Here is a 27,214-nt window from a genome sequence, read left to right as displayed (position 1 = left end):
CAATATGTTTGTGAAAGGCTGATATTATCAGTTATCAAATTGTTCACCAATGAATATGGCTTTATATACCCTGAAAAAAACCATACACACTGAGGCTGAAGGCCGAAGGGTGTATGGTTTTCTGAAGGGTGTAAAAAGCCATATTCATTGGTAAAACAACTTGATAACGATTTTATCATATACCTATAAATGATAAATATTGTATGGTTTTCTGAAGGGTGTAAAAAGCCATATTCATTGGTGAACAACTTGATAACGATTTTATCATATATAGTAGTCCCTCGTTTATCGCGGGAGTTACGTTCTAAAAATAACCCGCAATAGGCGAAATCTGCGAAGTAGTCAGCGTTATTTTTTACAATTATCATAGATGTTTTAAGGCTGTAAAACCCCTCACTACACACTTTATACACTTTTCTCAAACAGGCATTAACATTTTCTCACTTTTCTCTCCTGTGTAAACACTCAAAGTTCAAACCTTAGTAGAAAAAAATAGAACGTTTTCCTATAAATAATTATAACAGCTTTTATAACTAACGAATATAATTTTAACGATCAACCTACGAAGTTGGACACGTAAGAAAATATTAATAGTGACTTACCAGTATTTCACAGTTCCTATGACCGCGCCTCTTCGTCGTGGCGCCGCTCTGCTGTCCGGATTGGCTGATTACTCGGGTGGTATGAAAAATATTACCCGTCCACGAAAAGGGTGTATTGCTATTTATTCTTTAGTGTTTTATCCAATCATATTGGCGTATCATTTATAGGTATATAATAATGGCTGATATCAGCAAACTGATATACTGTAAAATAAAAGTATTGATAAATGCAGAAACATTGCTAATACCAATATGCTTGTGAAAAGCTCATATTGGCTGATATTGTCCAATCAATACACTGTTAAAAAGTTTTGATAACTGCAAAAATATTGCAGATACCAATATCTTTGTGAAAGGCTCATAATGGCTAATACCAGCCAAGCAATATATTGTTAAATAAAAATTTCCATACCTGCAAAAATAATGCTTAGATGGTATGTTTGTGAAAGGATCATATTGGCTGATATTGGCCAAACAATTTATTGTAAAATAAAAGTTTTCATAACTGCAAAAATATTGCCAATACCGGTATGTTTGTGAAAGGCTCATACTGGCTGATATTGGCCAAACACACACACACACACACACACACACACACACACACACACACACACACACACACACACACACACACACACACACACACACACACACACACACACACACACACACACACTCATCTTCAATTGCTTAGTCCAATCAAGGGTCGTGGGGGGCTGAAGCCTACCCCAGCAGTCATAGAGCGCGAGATGAGGTACACCCAGGACAGGACGCCAGTCTGTCACAGGGTCACAAACAGACAAACAAACACATTCACACCCACTCGCAGACCCATGGACAAATTAAAGATTCCAATCCACCTAACCCGCATGTCTTTGGATGTGGGAGGAAACCGGAGCACCCGGAGGAAACCCATGCAAACATGGGGAGATCATGCAAACTCCACACAGAAAGACCACAGGTGGGAATTGAACCCACAACTTTCTCGCTGTGAGGCAACAGTGCTAACCACTAAGCCACCGTGCTGCCATTGGCCGAACAATATATTGTAAAATAAAAGGTTTCATATTTGCAAAAATAATGCTGATAACAATATATTTGTGAAAGGATCACAAGGTGATATCAGCCAACTAATATATTGCAAAATCAGTTTTCATATCTGCAAAAATAATGGCCATACCAATATGTCTGTAAAAGGCTCATATCGTCTGATACTGGCCAGCCGATATACTGTAAAATCAAAGTTTTCATATCTGCAAAAATAATGGCGATACCAATATGTCTATAAAAGGCTCATATCATCTGATACTGGCCAACCGATATACTGTAAGTGTAAGTGTCTAGTGGTTAAAGCGTTGGGCTTGAGTACAGAAGATCATGGGTTCAAATCCCCACCTGACTGGAAAATCACTAAGGGCCCTTGGTCAAGGCCTTTAATCCCCTATTGTTCCCGGTGTGGAGTGAGCACCCTGACATCGACGTGAATGTGAGGCATAATTGTAAAGCGCTTTGAGCGTCTGATGTAGATGGAAAAGTGCTATATAAATGCAGTCCATTTATCTGCAAAAATAATGGCGATACCAGTATGTTTGTAAAAGGCTCATATCATCTTATACTGGCCAACCAATATACTATAAAATCAAAGTTTTCATATCCCCAAAAATAATGGAGATACCAATATGTCTGTAAAAGGCTCATATTATCTGATACTGGCCAACTGATATATTGTAAAATCAAAGTTTTCATAACTGCAAAAATATTGCAGATACCAACATGCTAGTGAAAGCCTCATATCGGCTGATATCTGCCAAAGAGTGTTTTGGTCTGTTTGACTGTTTGGTTTGTTTGACTATCAGTTTTAGTCTTTTTGAGATTTACAGTTGACAAAAAACAAACAAACAAACAAAAGAAAGAAAACAACACTTCCACTGGTGGGTGTGAAAAAGTGATGTGTTCTGCAACAACAGTCAGTGAGACCTGTCTGTTTAAAATCTGTGGTGAGGAGCAATTTACATGGATAATATTAGTATGCTGCAGGTTTACCACATTTTAATGTCACCACTACATTTAGAAATTTTCCTGTAATTTTACTTTGTGTATTTTAGTCGATATTAGCTTGGAACAACAGTGTTTTTGACACACAATTGGCGCGTGCCATTCGTGGAAGTGAAAAAAGACAACGTGCAATAAACACTGTGAGAATTAATAAGGTATAGCTGTGAGTCTGCGTGAAATCAGAAAACCACAAAGGACAACAAAGCCTGCATATTATGCTTTAAAGGGGACATGAAATAAACAGCATTCCAGTTCATAAAAGATGAGTTACAAGACAACAGCAGAGGAAGAATGGAAACATAAAAGGATGAATAATGACCAAATAAAAGTAATCTCACAGCACAATGGAAAGACAAACGTTCAGTGGTGTGCAGCAAAGTGGCTGTAATGGTTTTTATTGTTTGGAGGAGCTCAGAAAGAAGTGATGCACAGATGAATGAGAAGCAAATTGGAGGCTTACACACTCTTTTCGGGGCTTCATTTTAGTTTCTATTTGGCAGCCGTGTGAGATGACTGACAATCGCTGTCAGAGTCGCACATACACAGAGATATCGATTCCTAAAGGCTGCAGTTTGTGGAGTGGAGCCAATGTGAAGTGGGCTGCTGAGGTGGAGATAGAAACACGCATACACAGAATGAAATTACAAGTACCAGCCTGACGTATTTACAGATACTCAAATTAAACTCAACACTGTTCCAACTGTGTGCAAAATCCCTTTCCTTCTTGTACTCAAAATTTTACAGATAATAATACAGAGAAGTTATTCCATAGATTTCCTGCTTTTGACCTACGACTATACAAGGATATCTGCTTACAGGACTGATGATTTCTGTAGCATCTGACATTTTGTGACAAAACTATCATACATAAAGAGTAGAAGTGTTGTACGGTATCCAGTTACTGATTAAAGCCTTAAAAGTAGAATGGCCCAGGGATGGGCCTAGGCTACTGCAAGTTACATTTTTGTTTCAATGGAAATCTAAAACAAAATGTTCCCAACATCAATCCATCAAAACATAAAATACCCTCTGGTCTGCACCTTCATTTCCTGATCACGTCACATTTGGGAGAGGATTAAATTTTAAAGTCCTTCACTAAAATTCAACAGTGAAGAAGCAGATGATTTGACTGACAGATCAGTAAAGCTGTTTAGCCATGGCAGCAGGCACAGATTCCCATGTGCCTGCTGTATCATGACGGGCATCTCCAAGCAACAGCATGAAACAGAAAAAGTAAAAGCTAAAGACAGAGATTGATATGTTTTTTTCCCACTGTGGGTAAACTGTGTGATGTTGTGTTTGCATGAAAGTCCTGAGGCCCACTGGGCCGATGTTTATCCACAGATACACTTTTTTCAATCATTCCAAATCTTACTGCAGTTACAGTTTGCATATTTATGTTAATATCTGCAGCTATTGTTGTGCTCCTGAAAAAACTATTTTATAAAGAACCTATAACTGGACATAAAATCCTCTATGTGCAGAATGTTTGGAATAATCATTGTTACAAGTCTGCCGGGTTGCATTCTGCTGAGTTTTTCTTTGCATTTTGAGCATGGAATTATCCAAAGGTTTGTCGAAGATTTATGGGTGCCAGCTTTGGACAGTGAAGATCACTTCATTCCTTTGACGTATTTCACAGACACACCTGAGTACGGAACCTGGGAGAGGTCACTTAAAATCATATTTTTTTCTGCCCGTGATTTGTGCACACATTTGTAGACTGCTGGGGGGTTCCCATGATGCACTGTTTCTTTCTCTTTTTGCTCTGTATGCACCACTCTGCATTTAATCATTAGTGATCGATCTCTGCTCCCCTCCACAGCATGTCTTTTTCCTGGTTCTCTCCCTCAGCCCCAACCAGTCCCAGCAGAAGACTGCCCCTCCCTGAGCCTGGTTCTGCTGGAGGTTTCTTCCTGTTAAAAGGGAGTTTTTCCTTCCCACTGTAGCCAAGTGCTTGCTCACAGGGGGTCGTTTTGACCGTTGGGGTTTTACATAATTATTGTATGGCCTTGCCTTACAATATAAAGCGCCTTGGGGCAACTGTTTGTTGTGATTTGGCGCTATATAAAAAAAAATTGATTGATTGATTTTCCTTTAATTGAGCCCTCGAATTAATAAAACGTGTGCACATTTTCCTTTCGTTCAAAATGAACTCCATAATATGACTTAAATTGTCATACTCAAGACGGGGAGATGCTTCACCCTCAGCATCCTTTAATGTGCTTAAACTTCCGATGATGCCATGCTGGGTAGCTAGAGTTCTCAATATGTTCTTGTGCACCCAAACCATGATATATCCTGACCAGATCCATTTCTAATGGGGAAATGTATTACAATGTCTCCTCGTTTGTTGACTAATAGCCAACATTTATGTGTCAAGACAATATTGAGTAATTGAGTGGACGTTTTACAAATTGTGGCCACGTTTAAGTAGATTGTGCCTTTGTTTTACTGAAACGATGCTTAAAACGTGCGCACAATATAATAAATGTGCGCACATTCTCTCCACATGCAAAACATTCTGCGATGACACTTCCAGAGCTCCGTACCTGAGAGATGTGGGAACAGAAGAAAACATGAATAACTACTATGTGGTCAGAAATCAAGAATGTCATTACACAACAATCTCTGGCTTCAATTTTTAATTTTTCTGTTTCATGCAGTTGTTTGCCTCAAGGAGATCCTCATCATATTTTGCCCGTTGCCATGGTAATAAAATCTTATAGTTGGGCTGATCCGTCAATCAAAACATCTGCTAGTTGACTGCTGAATTCCAGTGAAGGACTTTAAAATTTAAAGCCCTCCCAGAACATCATCAGGAAATGAAGTTGCAGCCTCCATAATGTTGATGGCAGCAACGTAAAATGTCATTTTGGGCTCATTTTGTCAGAAAAACACGAACAACTATGTAATCAAGGATCAAGAGTGTGTCGCTGCTCAATCTCTCCACAGCCGATCTTGATGCAAGTTTACATGCACGCTACGAGGAGCGACAAGGTCAAATACGGGATGGCAAACATCAATCGTGACATTTCCAGGAATAATCAAACATACAATGATGTAATTACAGCATTCAGAGTAAACTATCCCAAGTGGATTTAAATAAAAATTCATCATGGTGGAGGGTTGAAAAGCAGAGGAAAGAAGAGGAGTAGTAAAGGAGGATGCAAGGAGAAAGTGGGCAGAAAGACTTGAGTTAAAAAATGGGATGGAAGAGAGGATTAGGTGGTGCTGAATAAGGTAAAACAGGAAGAGTACCGGACAAGGAAACAGGGAGCAAGAAGGGAAGAATGGCAAAATAAGGAGAGGGAGGCTAAACAGGTGAGCGGCACAACAGGAGAGAAGAAGTTGAGGGGTGAAAAAACAGGACAGCGGAGGAAAAGGGAGAGAGGAGGTGCTGAGTGAGAGAGGAAAGAGGAGGAATCGAGGAGGTGAGCGCAAGCAGGGAGGAGGAAAGGTGAAATGGGAGGGAAGAAAAGACAAAGTAGGTAAGATGAGAAAAGCAGCAATTGAAGGAGGTGAGTGTGGGATCGATGTCACATTAAGGAAGGTGGAACAGACGAGGTTGTTTTGGATCATTACAGGCTGACACCTTCCAAAAGTGTACGATTCACTTTTCCATCTTCTACACCTTCATTAGTGTGCCGCTGTTTCTCACACTTCTCCGTCTCTCACGTCGTCTCTCTATTTCTATCTGTCTCAGTGCATTTCTTTGATGCCCCATATCTGTTTGGCTGCTGCTGGAAAGATGAGCCTTTGCTCGCGCAAAGTGTGAAATGAGACTCTATTGATCCAAGAGGGTGGGGGGTTATCGTCCCTGAGTTCGCATTTCTCCAAGTTTACATTTCAAACTCGTCATGTCTTTGTGAAACACAAATCTACACAGTTATTGATTGTGTGTGTAGTTGTATGCATTAATACATTAAACATCATTGCGTACTGAAAGACCAATAGAGTAATAATGCATTTATTACAACTGGCAGAGGAGCACAATCTCAATTCTGACTTTTCATATCATGACTAGCTGCATTTCCTTTGTGTCAATGAGGCAAGAATGTCAGAGAAGATCTCAAAATGTTACAAAAAGTGACAAAAGGGAAAATTTCTAGAGATTTGACAAGTTCTTAATCTGAGCACCTCCTTTGGATGTGCACCTCCACTGCCCCCTGTTGGTGATGGCAATATAGGCCTCCTGTTTTGAACTTGCAGAGTAACTGTATAGCTGAGATTAAATTCAATAACATTTTAATCATACTTATATTGCACCAAATCACAACAGGAATTGGAACAAGAGGCTTCACAAGAGCAGGAGCCAACATCGGCACACATCATGGGCACTCCTGCTGGCCACGACAATAACAATAATAGCTCAAATTTAAAATGATTGCCACAAGCAATACAACCTGAGATAGGCTAGGTGCACAACGACAGGAGTATTTTTAAAATGGGAATTTTCTGCCATATATAGTTTTTATCCCATCCACACAAGCACTACTTTAAAAATGTCTCTGTCCACACAAAATTTCAAAATACATTGTCAAAATCCGTCATGATCATGCCACAGCAACAGGTGGGGACATAACCCTAAACGTACAGTCATACTGGCCAATCAGAAGCCTGGAAAAATAGACAAAGTTTGTTTTCTTTGTTTCTTAGCAAACGTTCCATTTTCAGTGACCTAAAACTCAGTTTGTGTGTGGATAAAAAGTCATAGTTGTTAGGATTTTACTTTTTTCAGTTTGAATCAACGGTTGTGCTTCTGCTCCCCTTGCATGTCTGTTTGTCTTGTGTGTCTTGGGCTGGGTTTGGCTGACCTGCTTGCCACGCACACCTGCAATCCATCATCTACTCCAGTACACTTTAAAAGACCAGCTTATTCATCCACTCCTAATCAGTTCACTGACTTACCTGCTGTGGTACACTTGGCTCTAGTTCTAAGCTCTCTGAACATTCTGTTTGCGTGAACTTTTTCAGACTGTTTTTAATGTTGTTTCCAGTGTTTTTCTCAGTTGTGCACCTAACCTCCCCACCTGTTTTACCCACGCCAAACCTTCAGACCGCCTGGCCTTCAAGGACAATTTTGCTCACCACTACTATCTCGCTTGCAACCAACACTGGATCACCCTGAACATTGCACTTTTTTATGTAAAATAAACTACTTTATAATTTTTAGTAAAACCTCAGCTCCTACATTTCAGGTCTCATTTAAATACGAGGGTAGGCTGAAAAGTTCTAAGGCTCACCAAGAAGGAGAAATGCCATTTCAATAAAACTTGGCATGCATTAAGTTCAACTCTTCTGATGACTAACTGTGTTATTTTCTTCCAGGTTGTGAGGTAGTTTGTGGTTCATAGCCAAGTTTGAAAGTTTGTGGTAGAGGGAAACGGCAGAAATGGACAAAATCTGGCATCGCGGTGTGATTAAGTACCTGCATAAGAAGGGGTTAAAGCCCAAGGACATTCATGCGGATATGATTGCTACATTAGGGGATGAAGCTCCCTCCATATCTACAGTGCAGAAGTGGGCAGCTGAATTTAAGAGGGGCAGAGAGAGCCTTGAAGACAGCCCAAGGTCTGGGCGGCCTGCAACAGCCACAACCCAGAAAAACATTGACCTTGTTCATGAAATGGTGATGGATGACAGACGATCGACGATTAATTAGCTAGCAGATGCTGTGGGAATATCCCATGAGAGAATTGAACACATTCTGCATGAAGAACTTGGAATGTCAAAGGTGTCAGCTCGGTGGGCGCCACGTCTTCTGACGCCTGATCAGAAATGCACCAGGCTAGTCATGTCGAAGGCAAACTTGGCGCAATTTGAAGAGGATCCAGCCAATTACATGGAACGTTTTCTTACCCAGGATGAGTGTTGGGTTCACCACTTTGAACCAGAGACAAAAAAACAATCAATGCAGTGGAAACACCCAAGGTCACCACCTCCAAAGAAGGCCAAGGTCATTTCGTCTGAGGGGAAGGTCATGGTTTTAGTTTTCTGGGATGCCAAGGGCATTATGTTTGTGGCCTATCTTGAAAAGGGAGAAACCATAAATGGAGTACTATTCTAACCTACTGAGACAGTTACGCGAGGCTATCAAAAAGAAGCGACCAGGAAAGCTGACGAAAGGGGTGCTGTTCCATAAAGACAATGCCCCAGCTCACAAGTCAACAGTGGCCATGGCCACTATCTACGAGTGTTGATTCGAACTGGTAGATCACCCACCATACTCCCCTGACTTGGCACCCTCGGACTTTCATCTGTTCCCAAACCTGAAAAAAAACTTGGCTGGGAAGCACTATCGGAGCAATGATGAGGTGATGGCTGCCGTTGAGGACTATTTTGACTCTCAAGATGAAAGCTTCTATGCCAAGGGAATCGAAGCATTCAAGCACCGCTGGAAGAAGTGTGTGGAGTTACAGGGAGACTATGTAGAAAAATAACCCTGAATTTGTTCAATTCGACAACTGCATCACAGTCAGTCTTAGAACTTTTCATCCTACCCTCGTATCTGCCTAACAACAGTAAGTCCCTTCAGCTTCTCCATTGTCGCACTCAGGGTTGTCAGAGCAGATCCAAAGTGGACCTGAATGTTGTTTTGGCACAAGTTTTATGCCGGATGGCCTTCCTGATGCAAGTCTACATTACATGGAGAATGGGCAGGGGTGGCCTTGAACCAGGAACTTACCGCCCTTGCCCCTTTGTGGACGAAAAGGCATAATGTATTAAAAAAGCTACGTCTTCCAAAGTACCTGTGTACGTTCAAACCCAACATGGCAGCAGGAATCCCCCTCCCTCCCTCCCCCCAGACCCACCCACAATCCATGCAACCATTTAAAACACGTGAGGGTGAACACTGATGTGGCAACATGCAACTACACGTGCACACACTCAAATTGAATCATACAGAAATGCCTGTTTTGAGGTTTGCATTAAATAGTTAACAGCTTGATGAGTAGAGAAAAGTAACTAAGTATGGTTTAGTTAATCAAGTATTATACTCAAGTACAAATTTGTGATACTTGCACCTGTATATTTAAATTTTCTATTACATTATCTTTCGACTCCACCACATTTATCTGACTATTTCAGTTACTTTGTAGATTTGGATTCACTTCAGTGTTTTGTCCAATCACAATCCTCCACAGATGCTCATCTATTAACACCTCTGTGTTGGGTTTTCTTCTTCATTTCTCTTTAAAACCTCTTTTAATGACTAATGCTTCTGAAATTCTTTTCTTTTTTTCCCCATTTTCCACCCTCTCTTTCTTGAACACTTTCACCATCTGCTTGCCTCATCCGACTAACGCATTCCGCCTCTCACCGTTTATTTATCGCCTATCCTTCACTTCCTCCACTTTCATCCCTCCTTCCATCATCTTCACCTCCTTCCATTCCTCCTGTTCTTCCTCCTCCTCCTTGGTAAGATAATACATTTGCAGCTTGAGTGATCTATTGATTGACCCTTTAGAAAGGTAATTTTTTGAGGAGGAAAGAAGATTAGACAGAAATGCAGCACATTTCAAGGTGAAAAGGGCTGCATGTTTCGCCCATCAATGGAAACATCACTGTGTTTTAAAGGTGTGACGTGATGGACAGCGTGTGCCTCGTCTGCCGCTGAGATGTTTGGAGGTTTCTCCACACTATGCTTTAAAATACAACAAAGTCAAATCAAGACTTGTAAATGTTTTATGGGCCACCTCTCATTGCTGATTTTTGGCTCCGATTCTGATTTCAACATTAAGGAATTTAACCACAGTTTCTTTAAAGAAAATCATATGTACTGGATTTTCTAGAGTATAGGTTGCACCAGAGTACAAGTTCCACCTTTTTTCTTTTATTACCAGCTCTTTAATTTAGGATTCTTGTGCATTGTTGTGGTGTACTTTTTATTATTGGTATTTATTCTTTCATTATTAGAGTTTTTGTTTAGGGTTTTGATTCCTGAGAAAATCTGATACAAATTGTCATTATTGTCATGTTTATTACTGATGAATGAGTAATTTTTCAGTAAATAAGTCCCACAGGAATATGTCAGAAAATGTCCCAAACTAGTAAAAATAAATAAATAAATAAATAAATAAAATAAATAATAAGAATTGCTGTTCTTACCATTTCCTACCATTTTATATCCAATTACAAAAAAAACTGCAATACACCAAATCACATACGAGTCCCATTATGATTTGTGTGCGTGTGTGTGTGTGTGTGTGTGTGTGTGTGTGTGTGTTTGTGTATGTGCAAAATGTTACTTCCACCTGCCGCATTTTCCCCACTCTTTTCCAAAAAAGCTACTATTTCTCTGTTAAAATCTGTTCCTACTATTTTTTCACCCCAGTTCAAAAAGCTGGAAGATCTGGATTACTGCACGTTGTACCCAGTCATCTATTTATACAAAAATTACCCCCGAGCTGATCACATTTGACAACATTACATTTTTTTTAAATTGTTGAAAAATTTCCTTGATTGTTCACAATGTTCTATATAATGGTACTTTTACCAATGATTACACCTGACTTCAGGCACTGATTGGGTGATCAACCTTATTTAATTATTTGCCAAAATTGTAGACAATTGGGGGTGACGGTGGGGGGGTGGGGGGGGGCTTGTCGGTAACGGGAGACAGCCAAGACAGAAAGGAGTCAATTAGAGTGCAAATCTAAGTTCAAAGTTCAACATGCTCCAACTTTCAATTTAAAATTCAAAATCTTGCTCCACCAGTTTTCTATGTTAGGCATGACTTTTTCACCAGATGTTCTGAAATGGGCTGCAGAAAGTCTGAAATTTGAAACACTAATTTCACCATTCCTCTGCCTTAGAATGGAATGTCACCCCATCTATTGCAGTTCATGAAAACTGGTTCATTAGTTCAGGATACAGACAGACCCTCTATTTATAGACATACATATATTAACCAAAACCCACTGCTCCAGCTCTTTTTTCGTCCCTCTGTCCCACTGGTTCACCTTCATTCACTCGAACAATTATTTACGACCACCGCCGTCCAGGATCAGCCCACCCTTCCAGCCCGTTCTGTTCCCCTCGAGCTCAGCCATCTTTTTCAAGCCAAACGAGCCAAATCCTGGTTCCCCTTCATGGCATGTTTGAAACGTGAGCCTTTCCAGGTCATGTAACATGTCTGGGATGTCGCTGCAACACTTGGCTCTCACAATCTCAGCTAGTACCTAATTATTTTGAGACTTTAATTTATGTCCATGAGTTAGCCCCGCCACAGGTGCCGACATGACACATGTCACATTCTGCAAGATAAGACCAGGCACGGCTCCCGTCTCTCTCTCGGTCTCACATACACCATCACTATATAATTCACCAAAAAGTAAAAGAAGCAAGCTAACAAAAAGCATTCAAAACATTCTAGTTGCCTGCATGTATTACATACAGTATCGTAGTTAATCTTTTGTGACAAAACACATGAATTTACAGAATGGTTGACCTCTGTATTTACGTGCCCGGCATCTAAATACAAATCAGAATCAGCTTTACTGGCCAAGTATGTCAACACATACAAGGAATTTGATCCGACTGCACTTGGTTCACAGAACTATTGTAAACTGGACATAAACTGAATGTGGATGAGGTAAGCAATAATGTTAAATATGATGTACGAGGGCTGTCCATAAAGTATAGGTCCTTTTTATTTTTTTCAAAAACTATATGGATTTCATTCATATGTTTTTACGTCAGACATGCTTGAACCCTCGTGCGCATGCGTGAGATTTTCCACGCCTGTCGGTGACGTCATTCGCCTGTGAGCACTCCTTGTGGGAGGAGTCGTCCAGCCCCTCGGAATTCCTTTGTCTGAGAAGTTGCTGAGAGACTGGCGCTTTGTTTGATCAAAATTTTTTCTAAACCTGTGAGACACATCGAAGTGGACACGGTTCGAAAAATTAAGCTGGTTTTCAGTGAAAATTTTAACGACTGATGAGAGATTTTGAGGTGATACTGTCGCTTTAAGGACTTCCCACGGAGCAAGACGTCGTGCAGCGCTCCCAGGCGCCGTCGTCAGCCTGTTTCAAGCTGAAAACCTCCACATTTCAGGCTCTATTGATCCAGGACGTCGTGAGAGAACAGAGAAGTTTCAGAAGAAGTCGGTTTCAGCATTTTATCCGGATATTCCACTGTTAAAGGAGATTTTTTAATGAAAGACGTGCAGACGGGTCCGCGCGTCGGGACGCAGCCGACACGGTGCGGCGGCACAGGAAAAACACCTCCGTGTTGATAACCATTTGTAAGATCCAGGCGGCTTTTGATTGCTTTCAGTGAAGTGAGTATATGAGAAATTGTTTAACAGCTGGACATGTTCCAACTTGTCCTTAAGGCTTCCAACAGAGGTGTTTTTCCTGTGGCGGAGCGTCACGGCGGCTGCGAGCCGACGCTGCAATCCGTCCGCACGTCTTTCATTAAAAAAATCTCCTTTAACAGTGGAATATCTGGATAAAATGCTGAAACCGACTTCTTCTGAAACTTCTCTGTTCTCTCACGACGTCCTGGATCAATAGAGCCTGAAATGTGGAGGTTTTCAGCTTGAAACAGGCTGACGACGGCGCCTGAGAGCGCTGAGCGACGTCTCGCACCGTGGGAAGTCCTTAAAGCGACAGTATCACCTCAAAATCTCTCATCAGCCATTAAAATTTTCACTGAAAACCAGCTTAATTTTTCGAACCGTGTCCACTTCGATGTGTCTCACAGGTTTAGAAAAAATTTTGATCAAACAAAGCGCCAGTCTCTCAGCAACTTCTCAGACAAAGGAATTCCGACGAGGGGCTGGACATCTCCTCCCACAAGGAGTGCTCACAGGCGAATGACGTCACCGACAGGCGTGGAAAAACTCACGCATGCACACGAGGGTTCAAGCATGTCTGACGTAAAAACATATGAATGAAATCCATATAGTTTTTGAAAAAAATAAAAAGGACCTATACTTTATGGACAGACCTCGTATATTGAAAGTCTACCCCTGAAGATGTTACACTGGCATATCACTGAAGTCCACAAACCGCTTAAGAAGGAGTTGCACTCACAAATCCATGGATAGACAAATTGCAGCACAGTGTCGGTTCTACCAGAGGACTCAGATTTTTAAGCAGTCACCCAGAAATGGTTCATTAACATCAGCTTCAGTCTCTAAACAAAGCAGGTGTTTCTATTAGTCATCAGCGCTCAAATGATAGGAACCATGCACATTCCTTAAAAAGTCAATGTTTTTACTCACCTCTCACTGTTTACAGATCACTGACAAGACCTCCCCTCCTCCACCCCAATGCCACCAGTTGCACCCCTTCCACTGCTGGGGGGCAGGCTCTGTCTCCGCCATTTCCATCGGCAAGATTCCTGACTATCTAAAGTGTACTTTCTGCCAAGGTGGGAACCAGCGCCAAATCTAATTCACCATAGACTATAACTTTCTGTGCGTTATTTTGTCCATTAAAACTATCAACTTTAATTTGTCTCCAGAGTTATTCAGGTACAACAGAGAAATTCCTGTATATACAGTAACTCACCCCCAAATATTTGTTTGCACAGAGAAAGGACAGAAACAACCAATATGTGGTTTCACCTACTGGACATGATTTGTTATTCCACTTGAGTTTGATGTACGTTGGCTTAAAGCTTTTTGGGAAGTAATCCAAAATCCAGATCATCATCAATATTTTAATGGATTCTTCTTGTCAGTAAGATTGATCGCTGCACCCACTGAAAACCTTTCCTTGTTATCCTGCAGAATGGGACTGATTTTTATTAAAGTGGATTTTGTTCTGATTTCAGACAGATGGAAGGTCACTGAGGTTGCTGAAAGATTTCATCTGAAACAGAATTCAGCTGCTACTGCTGTTCTGAATGGATGGTTTTATGCGATGGACTCATTTGAGGTGAAAACCTTTTTCAGCCTTCTGATCCCCGGGTTTGTCCTTGCATCAGTTAGGGTCTGACAGACTGTCATCGCTCTGCGTCCTCTCAGTGAAGACTAAAGCTCAGCCAGTGCTGTGGCTATGAGGGATTTAGTCAAAACTGAAAGTCCTGATAGGAACAAATGAAGCTGCTCCAGTGGAAGCCAGAGGCTCAGTGACTGACCGCAAACTAATGGAGGGCATCATCAGTGATGATTAGCCCAGAGGTTGCTTTTATGTAATGGCTCAGATGGATGACCCAACATTATTCTGCATCATCAACTGCAGACTCATCATCTCAGCATGAAGGCTGTTTTCAGCACGATTAGGCAAAAATATAACTCATAGAATAGGAATATTTAGCATCCATCAGTTGGAGGAAGGTGGAGGTCATGTGATCACCTCTGTCCATCTATTTGTTCATTTATGAAAAGATTTTGTGGAAAAATATACAATGGGTAAGAAGAAGCAAGTCTGAATTTGATGCTGACGCCCATTGGTACTAGTGTTTGTCTCCAGATGCTATAGTGTAACATGGATGAGAAAATATACATGGAGGAGATAACAAAATAAAGAGAGCATGAGGAGACGGTAAGCAATAAAAGTAACAGAATTCCAAGATTCAAAAAGCAAACATCAGAGAGGTGAACCATGACATACTTCACAAGCCAAGGCTGGTACTGTAACACAACCTGGGACCCCTTTGCAGAGAGACACGTAGGTGAGTGGACATAATGTTTTTTTTTAATCAAGGTCAACAACCACAAACGAGTCAGAATATTCAAAGAGATCAGTCTGAGAAGCAGTCAAATCCAGGAGGGGTTAAACAAAAGCAAGGGTTTGTACAACAAACAGGTGGTCAAAACACAGAGGGCAATAATACCATATATCAGAGTTCAAGGGAGCACGCTAAGAGGCAGAATCAGGGTAAGGCAGCAAAGGTCAGCAATGAAAGGGCAAGAGAGCACTGTGGGCGCTGGAAAACTCAGCATGAAAACACAAGACAATCTGGCAGAGGAGAAGAGAGGAGAGAGTCAATACAAACACTGAGATCTAATAAGGGGAATCAGAACGCGTTGACAGCAAGTAAGATAATTGGAAACAGCTTGAACATGCGTGCGCACACACACACACACACACACACACACACACACACACACACACACACACACACACACACACACACACACACACACACACACACACACACACACACACTCCAGAAGGGGAAGGTGAAAGGAAATATAGAACTATAACAGGTACACAATAAATTTTTCAGAGTAAAATTTACTCTGTGAGATAATATTTGGTCCCAGTCCAAATAGAGTTAAATATGCTCTACCACGGTGCTAAATCAACTCTATCACAGTGTAAAATCAAGTCTTATTGGAATAGAAACACTTGATTTGACAAGACAGTAGAGCTGATTTCACTCTATAATAGAGTGTATTTTACTCTGTTTAGACTGGGACCAAATGTTGCCCCAGTAAAGTAAATTTTACTCAGCAAAATTTACTTTGCACCCATTTACAGCTGGGAGGACTGGGATGGGGTGCCTTGTCCAAGGACACAAATAGGTATTGGAACTGGGAATTGAACTCAGTTGTACATATTGATAACCTAATGCCTTACCCATTGAGCTCCCTGCTTGCTCTACTGGAGGTGAAGACAGAGCTGACCAATTGTATTGGTAGTTTAAAGCTGCCTTAAACATTTCCTCATTTTCTTTGGGAGTGATGTAAAGCAGGTAGCTGAGTTGATAAGGAGCCGGACTGCCTAGCTGTAAATCCCGTTCATACTGCCTGTCTGTGTCCTTCAACATATTTTAATCCTTAACTATAAATTTAAAAGTATATTATTATTGAAAATCATCACTTTTACTTTTACAGCCAGTTTTCTTCAGACATAAACATCTCTAAGTCAATGAACGTGTCTTGAACTTCATTTCTATCAGTCATTAAGAAATACAAACAGTATGGGCATGTCATAGAGCAGGTAGCTGAGTGGATAAGGAGCTGTACAGCCAATATGTAGACCTGGGTTCAAATCCCAAACATGATATCTGTCTGTGCCCTTGGATAAGACATTTAATCTATATTCTCTCAGTCCACCCTGCTGTAAATGGGTACCGACCTTGATTAGGGAATTAACTTGCATCGGACTGGCGTGCCATCTGCTGGGTGTTTAGACTCTCATCCTCTTGGTGCTACAGGCTCCAGAGATAAGCACCGGCATCTACGGGCCTCAGTGCGTATGTAGGACTTACTTGGCAGTGAGGAAGATAGACAGGATGAGGAATTAACATATCAGAGGGACAGCACAAAGTCAGAGAGGTGAGACTGAGATGGCTTGGGCATGTGCTGAAGGGGGACCCAGGGCGTATAGAGAGAAGGATGGTGAGAATGGAGCCATGAGACAGGAGGAGAAGAGGGCAGCACAAGAGGAGGGTTATGGATGTGCTAAGGAAGGACATGCAGGTGGGTACAGATGATCAGAAGATGTGGAGAACAGGGTAACATGGAGACAGATGATCTGCCGTGGTGACCCCCAACAGGAGCAACTAAGAAGATTCGGAGAAAACGAGGGAATTCTTGTGGCATGCAAGTCCCTTCGGCTCCTCCCTTTTTTCCACTCGGGATCTACACAGCAGATCTGAGATGAATGGGTAAACAGACGCCAAGGCTATGAACATATATGCTATGCGGAAAAAAGGCCTTAGGGTACAGTGGACTGCAGAGGTATTATCTCAGGTTTTGCCCACTAAATTTTCTTCTTTCCCATGTCCGACTTCTTCGTAACGTGAGATCTTCTTTGGGCTAATAGGGTGAACAATCTACACAGCTTCACTATTAGCCTAATCGGGTGGAATTTAGTTTCTTGGGCCTCGGTCTAACTCTTAATGAGCCCACATTCTGTCCAGATGTAGATTCGGCCTCTGATTTAGTTAGGAACAGAAAAAATGAGATAGCAGTAGGAGGGAAGACGATCAGCACTAACAATGACTGCAGTAATGATGAGCATAGCAAATAAGCACAGCATGGGCATGCCTTCATTTTAGATCTGTACTGGTATTGACACAGTAAATGACTCCACTCCTGCCAAGAGTCTGATTGACTTTTTGAAGCAGAGGCAGAAAGACAAAACAACTAAGAGGAGTGTCTTAAAATGATGGAGGAAGGCGGACAGTGGGGAAAAAGACAAAGGTCGGATGGCATCAAAAAATGAAGTTTGGGAATCCTGCTGGCTGTGTTGCTTCTCCTGTTAAAGGGCATACCTCTGCCAAAGTCCAACAGTCTTCTCCTTACATCTCAGTTGTCATTTTGTCTTTCAGCAATTTCTTTAAGTGTTATTCCTTTGATCTCCTGTCTAATATTCTTAAATCTGAATTGCTGATATCTGATCCTGTTCTGGGTTCCTAATCACTCGTCTTCCATCCTGATTTGAGACCATTGATCGTGATCACTGAGTTTTGATCACTCATTTTTCCATCCTGATGATTGCTAATCTTTAAAAGTTTACTTTTGATCCAAATCACTCATGATGACCTTTATTTAACAGGGTCAGTAAGGTCAGATTGTTCATTGCTGCATCCACCACCCTGTCAAACCACCTTGGGTCCTGGACAGCAACCACTCAGGCAGTCTTTTCCTTTGCTATGAGGTTCAATATTTCCACCATATTTCATAAACGTTTCTTGAAGCAATCTGAAGAGAAAACAGAAAACCAAAAGCACTTATACTTTCCAAAATAGAAGTCAGGACAACATAAGATGCACAAGGGAGACAGAGAGTAAATTAGAATTCAGTTCAACCGAACTGATACCAGGGAGAGATCACCCTCATCCTCTCCACATTTTCTGTCTCTGAAACTTCCCTCATTTGTCTCCTGGGGAGGGATGATAAGTCTTTATCAAAACAAATGGGTCTTTGTGAAAAATAGCGCACTTAGCTGTAAGCACAAGCAATCACAAAAAGTCTGACGTTTTCTGTCAAGGCAAATCACCGCTCAGCTCTCCCCTACGAGTACTGATCCACATGTGCTTCTGGAAGAAATTTTATCATCATCTTTATCAGTTTGACCATATTTCCTCCTGGGCATGATGTTAGACTGCATCCAGGACTCCAGTCTGAAGATTAACATCAATTTTGGGGGTTGTGAGGTGACGAATGTTCCAACCACCCAAAAATACCTCCCACAGCTCAACAATGGAAAAGAAGACCTTTTGCTGCAGCACTCCATAGGAGTAAATTTACCATCCATTGGAGGGTGGCACACATTATTCAACTAAATTCAATTTATTTTATTTATATAGCACCTAATCACAACAATGCTGCCTCAAGGGACTTCACATGAGTAAGGTGTAACCTTACCAACCCCCCTGAGCAAGCACACAGGCGACAATGGTAAGAATAAACTCCCTCTGGTGATAATGAGGAAGAAACCTCAAGCAGACCAAATTCAGAGGGGTGACCCACTGTTTAGGCCATTCTAACAGAAAAGTATCAAGGGAAAAGCCACTGAGATCCCAAATGGAGGAAAAGAAGAAAGGAGTGAAGACCATCAAGGGTCTTGACTCTGGAGGGTTGCAGCTAGTGCAGTGCTGGTGGGTCATCCAAACCTGATGGTGGCTCATGGAGGTGAGCACTTTAAACCTCTTTTCTCTCAGCAAAGATGAGAAATTTTCTCTGCCATTAAGGGAGTTAGAAAAGTTCTCCAGTGTTGTGCCAGTGATCTCTAAGGTCTAGAGTCCTGGAAGTTGCCAGATTTTATAACATAGAGGCACCTACATTTGGTTTGGCTGCTCCAGTGATTGTCATGTCAAGGAAGGGGGGTTGATTCCATGGTGGGCCAGCTCCTTCTGAAGGTGTTGGTCATCATCCTGGTCAGTGACTGTTGCGAGGACAGGAGTTGGTGTACTTTGGGTGTCCAGTCTGTTGTCTCAGTGATGGAAACTTTTAAATCACAGCTTCCATCAGCGATTGAAGATTACCCCAGAAGTGACACTTCTCTGGTCATGGGTAATTTTAATGTGACAAGATGCACTGGCAGGACATGGTTGCAAGAACTGTGTCGGTCCCCACGGATGTCCTAATCAGGTCCAATGCTCCTTGACTATACACATAATTGAATATAGTATGCTAGTACTGGTGGTATATTTCAGAGGTTGATCATGTTCTTGTGGGGAGGCACTGGAGACTCCTGTAGGGTTTCTGGGTCTCCAATGACAGACTTCTTGTAGCTTCTCTAAGTTGAGGTACCACAGACTGCTATCTGCTCAGTGTCCCAGACATATAATCTGGCCACACTTCAAGATAAGACTGTTCTGTGGACATTTTCCTGCAATCTGGGTGGGGGACTAACAAACATCAACACAACAAATGATCCAAAAGGAATGTGGGAGTCCATTCCTGACAAAGCCTTGACAGCTCCCAGGGACTGGACTGAAATTACCAACACTCAGAGGAGGTGGTGTTTCATCTCTGAGGGCATTCGGAATTTGACAAAGAGAAGTCTTAGTGCACATGGCTAACTGAATTCTGGGTTGGATAAGGAGCTGAGATGGTACTGGTTGCAGCAGAAGGATGGCTGCTTTAAGAAGGTGGGGATGGGCTGGTTGTCTGCCTGGGTGGTTAGCAAACAGCAAGTGTAATATTGTGAATGTAATGATACATTGCACCAGTGCATATGTCCAAACATGAGCTGACTACACTTTATGCCAACTCACCATATAGTTTATGTGAAAAGTTTACCCTCACTAACTAGTCACTACAAAGGTTCATGCAGCCAGGTAGCTTGTTGTCATCTTGAGAAATAGTTTATTGGGCTGTTGTCATGAATAAATAATACATATAACATTCTCTTTCATTGTGGTCATGATATGACATCAGGCTGCTATTGTAGCTTTACTGAATTTTCTGTATAAGGTGCACCTGTCAAAAAATGTATTGTCAAGAGGAAAAAAGTATACAAATTGCACCTTTTTCTGTATGTGGAATTCACTTTGTAATAGGGTTCATTTGGGGGTGAGTTTAACAGGACAGGAACTCAGTGCAGCGCATATAGCACATGTGCACAATACAGCCTGTGCTGTTACGTAATGGCTTCAAAATAAAAAAAAAAATAAGCAAGATTAACAAATAAACATACACTGGACAACATAGTGACTGTTACTGGATGTAATTTGGACAAAGGGAAATCATCAGATGGACATGGATTGCTGACAAGCAGCAACATGCAGAAGTGAACAGTGGATTTATGCAGGAAGCCCTCACTTTATGGTGTGTGACATAAGGACTATTAAATTCCAAAAATAAGCAAAATTGACAAATATATGCTTGATGGACAGCATATTGGTGGTACTATTGATGGTAGCTTTACCGTTGTCACATTAGATACTTGCACTTGATGATTAGCCCCACCTACAAAGCAGTAATATCTGGGCTACACGGTCAAGACTGTAGAACTACATGCAGACAGACATACAGGTGAAGTGTGGTGGAGAACAACTTTCAGACTGAATAAAACAGTGGTGTCCAAAGTATTCCAGAAAGGGCCAAGACGGTGCAGGTTTTCCTTTCAGCCAGTGACTGCAGCAGATGATTTCACTGATGAACTGATTCCACCTGCTCAAAGTGATGTTAATCAGTGAAATCACCTGCTGGAGTCAGTGGCTGCAAGGAAAACCTGCATCCTCTCAACCCTTTCTGGAACACTTTGGACACCACTGGAATAAAATGAAACGGTAAATGGACTGCATTTATATAGTGCTTTTCAATCTGATGCAGATGCTCAAACCACTTTACAATGATGCCTCACATTCATCTATTGATATCATCATGCTGCCATGGAAGTCATTCACCTGTACAATGAGAACAATGTGGCGATTAAAGGCCTTGTCCAAGGGCTGTGAGTGATTTTTCAGATTGACAGGGATTTGAATAGACGATCCTGTGGTCCCAAGTCCACCTCTTTAACCTTTAAGCCATCAACTCCCCAATAAAATAATCCAGACAGAATGATTCATGTGGATTTGCTCGGTATAGAATCCTGTTATTGCAGATGTCAAAGTCATCAAACTGTTGAGTGTCTCCAAATAAGTCAACAAGCTTTTCAGAGAAGACACCTGAGATGAAACTAATCCACCAGACTGCAAAAACAGCCTCTTTGAGGTGGATGAAGCATTCAGCTGCTCAATAAATGTGCCATAATGGATGACATAGCTCACTGATATTGTTGCTGCACGTCGTTTCAACCATATGTTCTAAACTGCCTGGTGAAACGGGCTGCGTTAGGCCAAGAAAGCATGCAAGAGAAGAAAAGCTTATATTAGACCAAAAACTAAAGACAAATATATCAAATAGGTGAGGAAAAAAATGTTACAGTAAATTGTAAAAAAACAGTAAATATTGTAAAAAGAAAAAAAAATAGATGTGGAAATTTCCCTGCCAAAAGTTTAGTCTGTACGGGCATGCAGACCACCTTAATGGGCGTGGCCCACAGAGCACACAAGAGTCCATATATGGACGTCCATAACATATGTTGTTAAAAAAAAAAACAAGTCATTTTAGACAGAAAATTTATATAATCCGCCCTTTTCAGGTTTCAAATCCCACAAAACCTCAGAGAGGTCGCCACGCTGCGAGATCTCAGTAACATTGAGAACTGCATTGAGACGCTCTGATCACGCTGCACTTTAACCGCTGCACATGGACGACACCATTAACATCGCAACATAAAACTATTTTTATATTGTGTCTAAAACTCTCATGAATATATTCTCTGGGTTTATAGGCGTTGTTATTGTGTTTGTTTTATGTAAACATGTGAGAATCACAGGCTGTCTCTCCATTATTTTCAATGGGAGCTGCTGTGAGCTGATCATGTCGTTCTGGGGGAGAGTGAAATTTGCTCTTTAACGTCTTGATTATTGTTCTTTACAACACTGTTTGTCCTCTTTGTTCAAGACTAATATATATATCTGAAATTCGGTTTGCGTTTATTAAATTCCACGCAGATTAAACGTAGCAGACCCAGATTATTCATTATAATTGTTTTAGCAAGTTTTTAGGGTATCATGCAGGCAGTCTTATTAACATTTATTAACATGACGAAAAGCATAAAAATACATTTTTGTAGTATAATATTCATTTACAATTGTCATCATGTGGATTCTCTATGTTGGTTTGACTGCCGAGACTCTCTGGCACGCAAGGGATTATGGGATACATGAAAACCCTGGATATATAATTTTATAGCAGAAACACTTCTACAGGCACCAACATTTGCATATTTGAAGTAGATCTTCTTGTTAACTTTTAACATTTAGCAATGTTTTCTTGTTTCTACAAAAATATAAAAGAACTATTAAAAACCATTCAGACAACACAACCTGTTGAAGGACTTTTGGCCAAAATACACACTATGTCAGGGGGGAACATTACTCAGACAGAAACACCAGTCAAGAGACCGACTGATGGAGAAGCAGAAACAGGTGGAAGAAAAAAAAAACAAAACAGAACAGAAACTCAAAACAAACTGCATTATGAAAGCACAAAAGAAATAAAAACTGCAAAGCAGATAAAATAGAGACACATAGCCAAAATGTAGCAATATGGCTGACGGCATCAAATATGCATTTAGCAGATGGTTGATAATAATTAGCTACAGGAGGAGATGCACAGTGCACCACGGGCTTCACCTAATTCACAACAAAGCTGGAATCAATGCAGATTTTTACTCCGGCAAGGTCAATTAGCTCCCGAACACCTGGAGGCGGAGTATGGCTTCAACAACAAAGCACACAAAGTCAAAAATAAAAACACAACAAAATCAGTCTGCTGTCTGTACGTCGAGCAGAAATGCGGCTTTGTGTTGATGCTGAAGTTACAGTTATTCTTGACAATGTAACAAAAACAACACACACGACGTTATGTATGTCCCGCGTTAGCTTAATGTGCTGTTGGGACTTGAAGTTAACACAATACAAATATTGTCTGTAATATACAAGTTAACAATGGAGCACCACAAACACAGAAGAAAACAAGAAGGGCACTTGAGCACAATCCTCCGCCACGCCACATATCAATATCGAAGGATGTGGATCCACAAAAGGGCAAACTAATACATTATGCTATATTCCAGAGTTTAATCCGGATCATCACCATATTTTAATCGATTGATCCTGGACATATTTCCCACCATTCCACCAAATTTGGTTCAAATGCATTCAAAACCTTTTGAGTTATCCTGTTAACAGTCAAACAGGCAGACAAACGCTGGTGAAAACATAACCTCCTTGGTGGAGGTAATAATCAGCTAGAACATGAAAAAGGAAATTTTTGGAATGGAAAGTCTTGAAGAGAAACTTTGACTATTTATGATGATGTCATCATTCAGGTTTACAGTTGATGAGAGTCACAAATTTGATATTCTGCCATCAGCCCAAGATGATCCAGCTCATAATGTAATGTAAATGGACACATTTACATTACAACATTATGTCAAGTGACAAAATTAAAGTGTGTTGTGTGTTTTCTGACATCTGACATTTTCTGACAATGCTGACATCAGGTGCCTTTTTCTTATTTATAGCAGCACAACAGAATTTTCCATCCTTACCAGATTAACTTAACTTCAAGAAAATGAAATATTGGCTTGTGATATATTGTCTTCTTTTAGGCATGACAATCTTCAGGATTTTTCCTGATTTCCAGATATTTTTAGAATGAACTGGATAAAGTATTCTTGACTTTTTTCAAAATAAGGCTTAAAATAGGTTGAATTTAGCCTAAAACCCAGGAGCTCTACAGCAGATGTGAGGAAATTCTGTGAAATAATGTACAACACACCACCAAGAAACAGTTTCAATCACACGACATGTTCTTTAGTTATAGCACAGAAAAAAATCTGGTTGGATTCCACAGTGCCCATATGGGATAACAGCTATTGTCATAAGGAACCTACCTCTGGCGTTCCCCAATATACCACCAAGAAATGGTTTTAATCACACAATATGTTCTTCAGTTATAGCGCAGAAAAAAAATCTAGTTGGATTCCACAGTGGCCATATGGGATAACAGCTATTTTCATAAGGAACCTACCTCTGGCATTCCCTGACATACCACCAAGAAATGGTTTTAATCACACGACATGTAGTTTAGTTATTGCATAGAAAAGAAATCTAGATGGATTCCACAGTGGCCATATGGGATAACAGCTATTGTCATAAGGAACCTACCTCTGGCGTTCCCCAATATACCACCAAGAAATGGTTTTAATCACACAACATGTTCTTCAGTTATAGCGCAGAAAAAAAATCTAGTTGGATTCCACAGTGGCCATATGGGATAACAGCTATTTTCATAAGGAACCTACCTCTGGCGTTCCAAAAGATACCACCAAGAAATGGTTTTAATCACATGACATGTTCTTTAGTTATAGCACAGAAAAGAAATCTAGATGGATTCCACAGTGGCCATATGGGATAATAGCTATTGTCATAAGGAACCTACATCTGGCGTTCCCCAATATACCACCAAGAAATGGTTTTAATCACATGACATGTTCTTTAGTTATAGCGCAGAAAAAAATCTAGATGTATTCCACAGTGGCCATATGGGATAACAGCTATTTTCATAAGGAACCTACCTCTGGCATTCCCCGATATACCACCAAGAAATGGTTTTAATCACACGACATGTAGTTTAGTTATTGCGTAGAAAAGAAATCTAGATGGATTCCACAGTGGCCATATGGGATAACAGCTATTGTCATAAGGAACCTACCTCTGGCGTTCCCCAATATACCACCAAGAAATGGTTTTAATCACACAACATGTTCTTCAGTTATAGCGCAGAAAAAAAATCTAGTTGGATTCCACAGTGGCCATATGGGATAACAGCTATTTTCATAAGGAACCTACCTCTGGCGTTCCCCAAGATACCACCAAGAAATGGTTTTAATCACATGACATGTTCTTTAGTTATAGCGCAGAAAAGAAATCTAGATGGATTCCACAGTGGCCATATGGGATAACAGCTATTGTCATAAGGAACCTACCTCTGGCGTTCCCCGATATACCACCAAGAAATGGTTTTAATCACATGACATGTTCTTTAGTTATAGCGCAGAAAAAAATCTAGATGTATTCCACAGTGGCCATATGGGATAACAGCTATTTTCATAAGGAACCTACCTCTGGCATTCCCCGATATACCACCAAGAAATGGTTTTAATCACACGACATGTAGTTTAGTTATTGCGTAGAAAAAAATCTAGATGGATTCCACAGTGGCCATATGGGATAACAGCCATTTTTCATAAGGAACCTACCTCTAGAGTTCCCCAATATACCACCAAGAAATGGTTTTAATCAGAAGAGGCGTTTAAATTATAGCGAAACAAAAATCATGATGGTGCCTGTGTTTGCGAAACTGGATAACAGACAATAGACATGTTCATAAGGAACCTAACTTTAGCCTCCCCGATACACTGCCTAAAAATGGTTTCAGTCAGCTAAGGCATTCTTCAGTTATTGTGCAGAAACAAAAATCAAGATGATGTCTGTGGTGGCCTTGTTGAATGATGGAAACCCCCATTTTCAAAAGGAACCTTCCTCTAGCCTCCAAGAAATGGGTTCAGTAATACAAGGCATTCTTTAGTTTTTGTACAGAAACAAAAAACTTTACAAATGCATGTGGTGAGAATACAATGCCCCCAACATCATTGAGCAAAGGCATAAAAGTGCTGTAAAATAATTAATGTGGTAAGGTTTATTTCTACTGTTTTCCATGATGTCAGTTTCTATTTCAGAATCCAAACTGTAACACAAACTCTGCACACTGACATTTACGAGTGAAGCTTGTGTTCAGCTTACAAGTGTTTTGGAAATAAGAAAATATTGATCGACACCCAGCGAGAAGATGGAATACAACAAGCTTACAAGCTACAATTCAACCACAGTGATGGAAGGAAGCATCTGGGATGAGCGCTGCTTTGGCTCTTACTATTGTTCCTCCACCTCTTTCTCCTCCTCCTTCACGGTAAATGATAGGAGTTAGTCTCAAATCCCAGAGCCTGCAGGCTGAGAGCTGGATTATAGCGGGCTGGCTCTTCCGTTATTCTGTCTGCGTGATTTTGCTGCGGCCTTACGCCCGCAGCACAAGGCGAAGAGCGGGGGAGCCGATTTCATGGCAGCTTCACTCGGATTAGACCGGAAGCGGAGCTAAGAGAGGTGGGGACCCTGTTCCTCCCATTCCTCTTCCTGTCCCTGATTTATATGCCGTCTATGAATGTAGGTTCACAGTTTCCTGTATTTTTTTGGTCCAGTTTCCATTCAGCTGAATCCCACTCTGCCTTTCACTCAAACATCTAGAGTCTAGACTTTATGCTTCACACCAGCATCAGGAACAAAGAGTCAAATTAGCTCAGTCTGCAAAGTGGAGGATGAAGTAGTAAGGAGTAAGTCCAATAGACCCCCTGAGGCTTGTTTGTCCCTGTGCTTATCTTTGGATTCCGTAGTGTCAAGCAGATGAGTGTCCACAACTCCCCCTGGATGGGACACAAGTACAATGCAGGTTAGTTCCCCAGCTGAGTTTGGTACACATTTACAGTTGGGAGAACTGAGACTATGTGAATTAAGCATTTTGT

General features: G+C 41.0%; 1 protein-coding gene and 1 pseudogene across 1 annotated transcript in view; one reads left to right on the top strand and one right to left on the bottom strand.

The window, feature by feature from the left end:
* cntfr (ciliary neurotrophic factor receptor) overlaps window positions 1-27,214 on the bottom strand; it is a 617,831-nt gene that overhangs the window by 409,674 nt on the left and 180,943 nt on the right. The window lies entirely within an intron of this gene.
* Window positions 8,074-8,727, top strand: LOC117529090 (annotated as a pseudogene).

This window comes from Thalassophryne amazonica, chromosome 17 (genome assembly GCF_902500255.1).
Source record: "Thalassophryne amazonica chromosome 17, fThaAma1.1, whole genome shotgun sequence".
In the NCBI taxonomy this organism is placed as follows: Eukaryota; Metazoa; Chordata; class Actinopteri; order Batrachoidiformes; family Batrachoididae; genus Thalassophryne; species Thalassophryne amazonica.
The sequence above is the reverse complement of the archived record's forward strand: the minus strand, read 5'-3'. Positions and strand labels throughout refer to the sequence as shown.